Raw genomic sequence first — 12,178 nt, 5'->3', positions numbered from 1 at the left:
CTACACCTGCTTTCTAGAGTGCATTTTTTCTAAAACTTTATATTTTGAACAAATTGACAAAATAAAACAGTATAAGCAAAATGGCATAAATGAAGTTAGATAACCATAAGAAGGTGCTGGTGTAGGTATCAAAATAAACAGGATGGGATCATGGTTATTTAGCATTAACCTGATGTTCATGGTTACCTATTAATTTGCTGATATCTTCTGGGTCATCAAAAAGAAGGGAGCTACAGTTTCAGAAAGCAAGGGGCTGGGTGTAGGCATTTAGTCATTGTTAAGAAATTTTTGTATCCCTGGAAAGGTTTGTGTCATGCAGATTTCTTTGTAAGTTTTGATTCTGGAATAATAATCCCTTTGTGAACAGAATACATACATGCCATTTCTGGGAACATTTATAGTATGTTTTAGATGCAGGTGGACTAAGTACTCAGTTAGTATGAAAAATGCAATATTTATTCAGGAAAGTTATGTAAATAATATGAGATTTTTTTTATATGGAAGAATCTTGCCAGTCAAACTCAATCATTTTTTATAATTATTTACAAAGTTAGTGGATGAAAGGAAACACATTAGATGTAATATATGTGGACTTTTGATACAGTGCCTCACAAAATCTTACTTCAAAGATTAATTCAAACTGGCTAGGTTAGGATACGAGCACTTTCACGTGAATGAAAACAACTGAAGAGCCATAAATAAAATGGTAAGTAAGATAAACAACAATGTATCGAGTTGTTAGAGATGTAGAATGGAGTGCTACAGTGATCAGCATCTTTATCATGATTTGAGAGAGAAAGGTGAACAGAAAGTGAATTTAATTTGTAGATAATAGTTACGTGGGAGGAGTTGCAAACATCAGTGAGGACAGATAAATAATACAAAGGAGACACTGAGAGCTTAGGAATATGGATCTTGCTCTTGTAAGCAGATCCATGTGGAGTCACACTGCATGAGGTAAGGTGTTCCGTATGGTTTGTAAGGGTCTGCCTCAGTGGATCTGATTAAGGTCACGGTCAGGAAATAGATTTTGAATTTTTTTTAGGTTGATTCTCATTTTGTTAGCTGGTGAAAAGTAAACACAAAACAGATATTCAGTGGGAGGGAGATATCTGGAAAGTAGTGATGTTAAATCAGAGCTAAGAGTGAACAGCAAGTTTAATTTCCGCTTGTAATGTGATATGGCGACAAAAGAAAAAGGCAAATACGATTCGTAGTTGTATATGCAAAGGCATTGTGGGACAGACCTGGGCAGTGATAGTCCTTATCTATATGAGGAATCTGTACCTGCTGGAATATTGTAGTCTGTCCTGAGTATTTAATTATTAGAAGATGTCAAAAAGTTAGATGGAATTTGGGGAAGAGTAAAATAATTAAAGGGCCTCAATGGCATGCCAGGATCTGTGCCTTGAATGAGTAACCTTAAAAATGGGTTAGTATTATTGTATTTGTGTTAAGGTTGCAATACTAGAATAAATTTGCTTCTACTGCCTTCAGGTGTTTCCTGCCAATGCAGGATTGTTCCCTATATTTTAGAGCTTACTTTCATTAAAGTCAGTGGTTAAAGTATTCTCTGCTTCCTTAAAAGCATGTTTCAAACTCTGTTAGACTATAGTAAGGTGCTACTCAGTGCGAGTAAAGGTGGAATAATTGGACTTCTAAAAATCAGATTTGTTTTGGAGTTTAATATAAAAAAGTGATAAAAACAAGCAAATACCTTTTTTTTTAAAGGCATTATCCTAAACCAGAAAAACATACATATTTATTTAACAATTAAGGTCCAAACTCAAGGAGCTTTGCTTGCATGGGGCCTTGTACCTACGTGGATACCTATTGAATCAATAGTGCTCCCTGCAAGGGTCTGCCTGCATAGATTTTTTTAAATGTATTTTATATGTTCTTTGGTATAAGGTCTTTAATTAGAAAAATTTGTTTCAGGTTGGGATCATGTATGGCCACGGAGACTATTTCCTGCCAACTAATAAACCCCATTAAAATAGGATTTTTAAATGGAAGTGTTAATACAGCCTTGAATATAGTATTGCAAAAACTGTCTGTATATATTTTCACCCATTGACGTTCAAAAAGACCTGTTTTCAAATCTTGCTAGTCACAAATAGAAATAAATGTTAGTCTCCCCCCAGTCCCTACTGGACGTCTGTCCACATCAACAATAAAAAACCCTCTGCCACATGGTTTGGCACAGCTAGGCACAGTTGGCAGCTTCTCCTCAGCAGAGGGCTGGGACTGGAAGAGCAGATGTGTTGCAAGTCTGCTTTGTGGTGCGTTGGCACAGCTGTGTGGGAAAGCTTGTACAACAATTTAATGCATTAGTTTGGCTCCACTTTGCAGTTCTACAGCTAGATTCTCATGTTTGTAGCAATAGAAGTGAATCTACATTTTTTAAAAAAAGGGTAAGGCAGTGGTATTGTGTGTCAGTGTTTTTTCTTTATGGAACTTGTAAATAGGAACAGTGTAAATAGATGAAACCACACAGAGTGTCTTTAATGAGCATCCATTGCATAAATGTTGTTTTTGGAAGGTAGTGAGAAAAAGGGAGCATGTATTAATGGAAAAAGTATGTATCAGTCAAACTGCTAATGAGAGCAACTTCTGTTTGAAGCGATGTTCAGTGTTTTGTGCACATTTGTTGAAAACTGAAGAAAATCATTGCTTGAAAGTAGTTTTTTTTGTTTTTGTTTTTTTAACTTTTGATGTCCCCGAATGCTTTAAGTAGTGTTCTGCTAATATCTAAAGCCTAAATGCTCCCACAGTTTCTTTGAGTAGAAAGGATCACGGATCTGGACTGGAAAAGAATGAAAGTGAGGAAAGACAACATCATAGCATGCTCCCTTCCTCATTTCTGACCCTTCTAGGGGGTCTGAGACACTCACCCTTTGCAGACTGGGAGGAAGTGGAGCATGTGTTGAAGGGCCAGTCTGGTGCAAGTTACTGCTTCCTAAGGTCATGCTACTGGTGACACTTAGGTCCATGGTTAACTTTAAGCTTGGTGAATAGTCCCATTGAAGTCAGGGGAATTGCTCACAAACGTAAGTTAAGCATGTGCACAAATTCCTCTTCCATGATGTTTAACTTCATGGAGGGGGATTCTAGAGGCAGTGGTTGTCAAGTGAGTTTGCAGTTTGGCTACTGATGGGGGTGGGGGAAGAGAGGAGGAACTGTGAGAGGAAGCAAGGTTTCCACATTGACAAATCCCATGAGATCCATTGATTTAGGGGGCTGAAACTCTTGTTACTTCCATGAGAAGGGGGACCCTGTGCCCATGACAGGAGAATGAGGGGAGTGGGGGGACTTGATAAATCCAAATTTGTAGAGTTTTCTAGCCTCTACATAGGGGAACTTGGAGATTCTTAAGATTTAGCTGGTCTTATTTACAATATTTTAAGTTTGCTACATTAATATGTAGTTTTACATCTACTATAAATAGATTAAAATGTATGATTTTGTTTGTTTCTTACTCATCCTTTCAGCTTGTGGTAGCTGTGAATCATCAGATGACCTTCTTTAGGTGGCATGTGGTAGACAGTGCTGTTAGAGTACGTCTTATTTTTCTGAATCCTCCACAGATAGCTGAGATAGCAAACCTTGGCAATATGCTTGCCTCCTTTAAAAAAAAAAAATAAAAATCTCATTTGGAAGATAAGACATTCGGCTTTCCACTACAGAGCAAGGGCAGTCTGCCATTATTGGTTTAGACTGTAGGGCAAGTTTAGTGGTATACACACACAAGCTATGGAAAATGTCCTATGTAAATGGAGTGAAACTCAGTGACTGGATGGTTGTTACTGTGACAACACAGCATTTTCTATGCAGTCAAGACAGAGATTTACCTAATAAGGAAAAAGTATGTGAAATATATTCGCCTTTGCTGTGACTGACTGAAATTTTGTCTCAATTTTAATCAAGCAAGTTAACACCCAGGTAAAGTGAAAGCTTTACTTTCAATTGCCTGTCCATGTTGTAATTTTAGGGTTTTTCCTGTATCATGACAGTAGTTAGTCTCATGTGTCAAAGGCTGTTTCCACAATTATGGTTTGCCTAATGGTCCTTTTGTTATGATTCATAGGCTAATAGAAGTCAGAGATGGAAAAGGCCTATTAGATTATTGAGTCAATGCCCTGCAAATGCAGGATATAATCTCCTAGATAGAAGATGTATCAGGTATTATTAAAGAGATTCTACACTTGATCTTAGCTAAATAATCGGTAAGTAGTCATCAGAGTTCCTTGGATAGTGTAATAAGGATTGTTTCATTTCAGATTTTGTATATATTAAATACATATACCATTTAGCATTTTCATATATTGCCTGTAGATCCGCACGAGTGTAAGGGAAAGAGCATATTTCTTACAGACAGCAATGTGCAGAAAGTCCATCAGATTTTGCTCAAAAGCATTTACATTGTGCTAGGTTAAAGCAGTTTTAAATATTCTACTTTGCCTAGTGGGAAGAGGAAAACTGAGGAAGAACAAATGATCATCAGCATGTGAGTCAACACTAGCACTATATGAAACATAGCTGTTTTATTTTATAGGGCTTTGTGCAAACATTTTTTTTTATTTTGATACAAGTGTGTTGTACCCATCTGAATTTCAGGTTCAAGTGAGCCTAAAATCTTAAAATAAAAATTAATTTAAAACATCATCCTTCACCTGGTTCTACAATAAAGCTATTGTGAAATTATAAATTTTCCATGATTTCTATGCAAAACCATAACCTTGGCCCAAATTCACTCCAGCCTAGCTGAGGTTTCTTCAAAGCTGAGCTCAGAATTTTCTGTGATTTGGGAGTTCACTGCAAACATTTGCCTAACACCAGTGTTCGTTTGTAATGAAAGAGGTGCTGGGGCTCAAACAATATTTTTACTTTCATAACTGACATGTAAGTCCAGAGGTGCCGGGCTATGAACTATCAAGTCTCGAGGTGTCGGGGCTCAGCCCAGGCAAGCCCCGGCACAAATTAAGTAATGCCGAACACTAGGCAACAGAATAATGTAAGTTTCCATTTTCCCCCTTATGAGGGTAGTCTATTATCCTCTGGTTTTCCCTTTACATATTTACAAGCTTTTCTCAAGTTATGCTCCCCAAACCTTTATAAACAAAAGAGGGCATGTTCCATAAAATGTCTGAGAGTGGAAAAGAGAATATTGTATAAATACAGCATGATTACTCTGTAAGTGGTGAAGACCCCTAATGGTAGACTTCGCTTAAACTCACGATTCTGCTCCGCCCAGGTAACAGGAAAGTCCTTTGACCACATGAGAATCTTTGAAAACTTCTTTTTGTTGTCCTCTTTTCACTTCTCAGTGTTTAGATAAATGCTTGATACTTAGCTTATTGCTGGTAAAATCTGCAATGAATACCACCAAAACCATGAAGTGATGATGAGATTTGTTTTAAGAGGCAGTATCTGTCATACTTTCAAAGCATTAGGCTACATCGTTCACCTGCAGTGCAATGACATAATTTATAGCTGATCTGTTTTTTGGAGTCTGAATATTCTCGGACCCTTTTAAATATGTATGTGTGTGTCTATATCTGTATTTGACGGTAGCAAAGTTCCCGAGAAAAAAAGTGATTGCCATTCTGGTTCTCTGTAGCTTTTATTATTTTTCAAGTCTGATAATGTAAATATGCAATCTCTTTGGAAAAAAAAAAGGAACATAGATGCAATCTCTCACAAAACCATATATTGTGATCTTTTCGATTAGGGAAATGCATAAAATACTTGTGCGTATGAAAATATTTTAAAATGAACAGATGTCTTTAATGAAGGAAGTTTTTTAGTAACTGCACTTGAGCAAAACATATTTTTGGAAATAAATCAGAATATGTAAAGAGCTAAATGCGAGGAAATAATCTTGCAGTGATGATGCTTTGCAGCATAGGCATGAAATTTAGGTTTTGTAAAACAGTTTATCAAAATTTTATATTAAATGGAAGTTTTTTTCTTTGTTTGAATTTAAACATTTCCGTACAGTGTTTGCCACTGTTTGGAAACCAGAGGGGGAAACTGAAGGCAACTTGAAAGGAGAAACAAAATTGTCTTTCTATAGTTAGAGCTGTATCATAAAGTTTAAAGACTCAAACAGCAAAGTAACTTGCCCTTTTTAGAACTGAAGCACAATATCATAGTATTCTACATTTAGTGAAGGAAAAGATGAAAGCCGGGAGAGACCAGGAATTTTGAGTCTTTCATGATTATCCAGTGCTGATCATAACTCAGTTTAACTTCAGAGGAAGGTTACAGATACTTTCTGTTGTGGGAGAAGATACATACAGTGAATCACTCATTAGGTATGATTTACAGGGTTTCTTTGGGTTTTCTCAGGGTCTTAATCAGATGTATTCTGCTCATTTTGATTTGGTGTGGGGTGTGAGTGGGAATGTCATCTGACTTAGGTAGGATGCATGTCTCTTTTCAACCTATGAAGAACACATTCTGGTCTTAACATAAAGTATGTAGAGACAAAAAGTAATAGAGGAAATACTATTGTTTGTGTACAGCTGATGAGGAAGTTTGGTCTCCATCATCTGACTTGTGAACAGTGCCTGGTGATGTTCCCAGCTGTGTCTATGTTTTGGGATCAAGGAGCTCAGAAGAGCTATATAAAAATCCCCATCCAACATCTCGTACAATAACATGAAAAGCGACGACAGATCTGTGTGGTTCCCATGGCAAGAAGAGAAGTTGTCTTAAAAATGTAACATCAAAAAGTAGTGTTAAGCATTCTCCATGGAATTAAATAGGTTGAAATACTTGAGACAGAATAGCCAGACTGTTAAGAGTTGGGGTCTTCAGTGGTGGATTTTTGAACAAGTGTCTCTTGCATATTGAATATACCCTCTTTGTTGGTCTGCCTCATTTGTATCAGAGACTTATCTTTTTTCTACAGATCTGATTCTGATGGAGGTCTCCACTGGTGGTCAGTATAAATCTGTGAGTTGCCAGCTGGAACAAATTCACAAGTGTAATGGTCCAAAAAACTTGAGATGGGTGTAATAGTATAGTAACGTGAGTTTGAGTGTTGGCAGCCATGAAATTCTGTATGAATATCAGATGTACTAGCTGGAGGTAAGAGACCTTGTCAGAAATGTTCAAATGTCTTGTTGAGCTTCTACACCAATGGGAAAGGAGATATGAGTCACATTATTTAGCTTTTTGTCTGGATTATCATACATAACTAACATTTTTCAGGTTGGTATGAGGTTTTTTTTATTCCAATGGAAGGGAGGTTAGTTATGCAAAGGGAATAGAAAGATGTATTCTAAAGGAGTTGCAGCCTCTATTTATTTTCAGAACTGTTTCCACCAGCTTTTTCTTCTACTGACTTACTATACAGTGTGTCAATAAAGAGAAGAAGGCTGGTCTTGTGGAGATTTCCTCCTGTGGGTAAAAGGAATAATAATACCTCCTTTCCTCAATGGGTATTGCAAAGCTTAATTAATATTTGAAAAGTTTTGAGATCCTCAGACAGATGGCACTGTAGAAGTGAAAAGTATTATAGTAATGGGATAGTACAGCACCCTATCTCATATGTCTACTTCCTATTGCTCTGTATGTCTCCTAGTTTGGCTATTACTAGAGGAAGTCCTTATGAATATTATGAATTTCTGAAGGTTTGTTTCCTAAGAATTATCCTGTTTTAATGTACATATGTCTCTATATGTATGTTAAATGCTACTCTGGAAAACAAGTCAATTTGACCTAAATTTTCAAAAGTGAGTAGTGATTTTGGGTGCCCACAATGATACTTGCTAGACACCTGATTTTCAGAAAATGCAGAGCATCAACCACTTGTTTAAGGTCTCTTAGGCACAAAAAATTGCTAGTCACTCCTGAAAATGTAGATACTTTTTGTTTTATCTAGATTAATGAATAAGTAGAAAGGAAACCTAAAAGTTTCAAAGCTCTGGTATTTGCTATGTGGGGCAGAGGGGCGGCGGCTACAAAGTTTACACTGCAATGTTTCATTCTCATTCCCCTTGGTTTCTAGCTCCTGCATCTGATGATGCGCACATTAGCAACACACCAGTGGGGGTAAGAACAAAGAGGCATAGGGTAGTGACCCCTTATATAAATGGAGTGACATCACTCTCTGGATCACCAGTAGTAATGAATGTTGTCTTTTGTTTGTTTAAAAAAAATAGAATGTCCAACAACCCTTCAGAGGGATACAATAGTTGAGACAAAGGGAAATAATTCTGCAGGGGAGACTTCCTTCTGCACAGCATTGAAAGGGTTTCTTATCCTGTGAACACATTTCCCCCTTTAGCAGGTATGCTTATGCAGTTTCCAGTATGCCCTTTACCTGCCAAACTGTATTTGATCTAAGTTTTTCTCCTCAGGGTCTACAATAAGCTTTAAAAACAATGTATGAAATAGGGCCCGAGGACCCCAAAACACTGAAGCCAGGGTTCATAAAGCATTTATAAGGAAAAGCTGATGATCTCCTGAGGCTATCTGTGTTTACCCACTGTTTCTACATGTGTCTGAGAAGCATATTAATATGCCTATTAGTAATGGAAGTCTATTTCATTTTGGGGTCAGACAGCTAAAAGAATATTTCTCTTTTCTTTTTCTGATTGTCCTACCTGGGCAGTAACTAGCTGAACATTTACAATTCTGAATGATATAATGCAATTAAGACTCTCTATAGCATTCTAATTTGCATATCTCATTATATAGAGTGACACCGTTAGAAGACATGTGTTGAAGCTTTCAAAATGATTATGATATGTGAAGGCATTAGGGACATGGATATGGCTTGCTGGATCTTAGGATGCCTGCTGCACTGGCATTGTACAGAACTCTCACAAGTATTGCTTAGCCTAGTAGGTATTTTCAGTGGAAAATAATAGATCCTAAAGGGCTAAAGTCAATGGAGTAATCGTCTCTTATTCACACAAAAGTCCCTTTGGCTGAGTAAGGATTGAAGGATTTACCTGCAAGTTAGAATATTAATTACAACTTTATTTAGTGTATGAATAGAAATACAAGTTCAAGTTTTGTTACAAACTCCGAACTCAGACCTTTTTGGTTGAAAGGTTTGTTTTGAAAATTTTGGCTTGATTTTCAGTTTTCTCCAGACCTACACTTGAGTCAGAAATGGAAGGGGTGGAGGAGGATAAAGGTAGCTTTAAGTTACTTAAGTGCTGTATTCTCTGTATTATTGGACCAAGAGGCTCCTCTAACTTAGATTCTGCTTCTTGTGACCACTTGGAAACCGAGAGTACCTGTACTGTGGTGCACTTTGGCCAGGACTCCTCCTGTAGGGAGAAATTTTCCTTTGTTGTGTAATATCCCTGTAGCACCATCTTCCCCATAACGCCATCTTGGATTACTGTAACAGCCACTTGGAATCCATGTTTGGTATCCTTCATCACCCCCTGTTGTGTTTTGGCACCCTTTTTCATCTAAGGCTGGGAAACTGGCAGGTCACCTGACTTGCAGTCTGCCCCAGTGACTGGGCAGCATATAAGGCTTTGGTCTCCAGTCAGGAAGGGTTGCCCGTCTGGGAGGTAGCAAGTGCTGCTGTTCACCTTGAAGGGTAGGCCTAGGACCACACTAAGGGTTGTCGGGAGGGCACATACCTGCATTCAAGGACGAGCTATCATCTGCCATCCCTTCTCATACATCCACCCACGATGACGCAGGGAAGAAGAGCTGCAAGAACAGAGCATCCATCAGCCTGTGCCAGAAGGTCGGTCCATCCTTCCTGCCGAGTCATCTGGACCTGGAACCGGAGCCAGTCCCACTGTGACGGTGCCATTGGTTAAAGCTTCAAGATACAGTAGAGACCCAATATCTTTATTTCTACCTAGCCTAATCTGGGAGTAGTCTTGGGTTAGGGCTTCAAGCCCTCCATTACACTCAGTGCCCGTTTTTGTATTTGGCCCCATTTGGTTGTATTGTGGGAGTCCTTAGTGTTTTATTCAATACTTTACTTTACTATACTTACCTGTGTTACTTAACAAGATAAAAGTAAACTCGGGTAACTGTTTTTTGTCAATAAATTTGTTCTTGTTTTGCACCTTATCCTTTTGTTAGTTCTCTTTGGGGAACAAAGGCCCCTTTGAAAGACACGGGATAGGGGAGACATATTTGAGACTGGTCCTCTGGCCAAGTTAAAAATCCAGTCAACACTCTCTGCATCTGCTTCTATGGGACATGGGAGCAGAGCTGGGTTGCACAGGCAGCCTTAATTCTGGCATTTCCTAACTTTTGAGTGCTTGACTTTGCAACCTTAATAATTTTCTTTTAAATGTAGTTTTTTTGTGCATGTGTATAATTTCCTAGGTATTTTAAAAAAGCAAACTGAAAAAACAGAAACTCCATCATGTGACCTCGTATTGAAACTCACATGGGACATCAGCAGACATGGAATCTTTATATCCGCTGCCCAGACTTCTGCCACTGGAGCTAAAAGAGTAACTGATAATTAAGGCTACAATTTTGTCATGGAGGTCATAGATTCCATGATTTTAAGAGATGTCTCTGAATTTGGGCTTCTGGGCTCAGGGTTGGGCTTCAGCCCTGAGCAGCGGGGCTTGGGGAGAGACTGCCACCTCCACCCCTGACTCACCTCAGGGGGCCACCCAGCCTGTGGGTCTTCGTCAACGCCTCTGCGTTACACTGTAATACTTTATTGTTAAATTGTTACAGTTTTTGTTGTTGCCATGACCATACCCTGATTTTGTACATTTTTACCATGACTGTGAATTTTGCCTAATTTTACTCTGACAAAATCATATGCATACTGACGATACTAAGTTTTAATCATGTATGTGGACCACCACTAGAGGGGATGAGAAACGTACTTTGCCGGTGAGTTTCACAGATATTGGCTGATAGCAGAGGAGTGGCTAGACTTGGGAATCTTGAATTCCATTCCATGTTTTGGTGGGGAATATGGTCTAGTGAGCACAGATTCTTCTGCTCATTGTCCTGTAAGCTTTACTACTCCTGGCACATCCCTCCAACCTGTCTCTTCTCCACTGCTGGCTCCTTTTCTCAGTCCCACTCTCCTCACCTGCTCTGTCTCCATTCCTCAGGCTTCTCATCCCAGTCTCCTTGTCCCAACTAGTCCTAGTCCCCCTCTCTGAGCTCACTGTTTGAGTCCCTCTCACCCCCTCCCCAGTCCTAGTTCCCTTTTCCCAGCTCCTCACCTGATTTGTCTCTCCTTTCTCCCCAATATGCTCCCAGTCCATCTCCCTTATTGGGCCTTTCATCCAATCTCCCTACACCCTCATTCTGGCTGTTTGTCCATGTCTGTTTGCCTGCCCCTACCTCCTCCCACAACTCCAAGTCTCCTTGCACAACCAATCCCATCCTCCTCTACCCTCTCACTCCCAGTCTTCTTGCCCAGCCAGTCCCAGTTTCTCTCACTCACTCACCCACCCGTCCCAGTCTTGCCAGACTCCTTATCCCAATCTACTCCTTTCCCTCGCCTCAGCATTAGAGTCAGATGGCTTCCTTGTGCACCAGCAAGGAGGTCATTGAGAACACAGGAGAGTTGGGTTTCCTGCTCTTGGCACCTGTGCCCTCTTCCTCCTGCCTTCCCTACCTCTTAGTGGGACCAGCCATTACAAGTAAATTCCTTCTGAGTCTGAGTAGCTCTGGGCTGAACATGCTCATTCTCTCTGTGGGGATGGTGCATGCACAATCCTGTTTGCACTAGGAGTTGTGAGAGGCTTGAAACAGAATCTTTGGAGATTTTATCTGTTAAGCTCTAGCAAGTCTCCACAGACCATGTGCAAAGTTTGATTTTTTTTCAAAATGCTTATAACTTGACCAAGTTTGACCAGACTTTCATGGGCACAGCAAAAGGCACATCCCTGATGTAAAGGCCACTCCTGTGAAAAATTTCAAGTCCTTACTCCAAAGTACCAGAACACTTCCAAGAAAACATCTCAAGAATTTTTTAACAGAGACAGTACTATGTATTTTTCCCTACACTTGTTCTCAGAAACAGCGTAACTGTTTTGTTTGTAATTTACCAGAAAAATTCAGCCTGAGGTAGTCACCCAGCATGGAAAATTTCACCCCAAATGGTTAAAGTTTGGCAAAGATGTAAACAACTACAAATAGGGACCTTTCAGGCAACCTTAATAGGTGGTGCTGCCAGTCACACCTGTGTTGTCTTGTGTGGAAAACA

This window comes from Eretmochelys imbricata, chromosome 11, assembly GCF_965152235.1.
Source record: "Eretmochelys imbricata isolate rEreImb1 chromosome 11, rEreImb1.hap1, whole genome shotgun sequence".
NCBI classification, from domain to species: domain Eukaryota; kingdom Metazoa; phylum Chordata; order Testudines; family Cheloniidae; genus Eretmochelys; species Eretmochelys imbricata.
Note: the sequence above shows the minus strand (reverse complement) of the source record.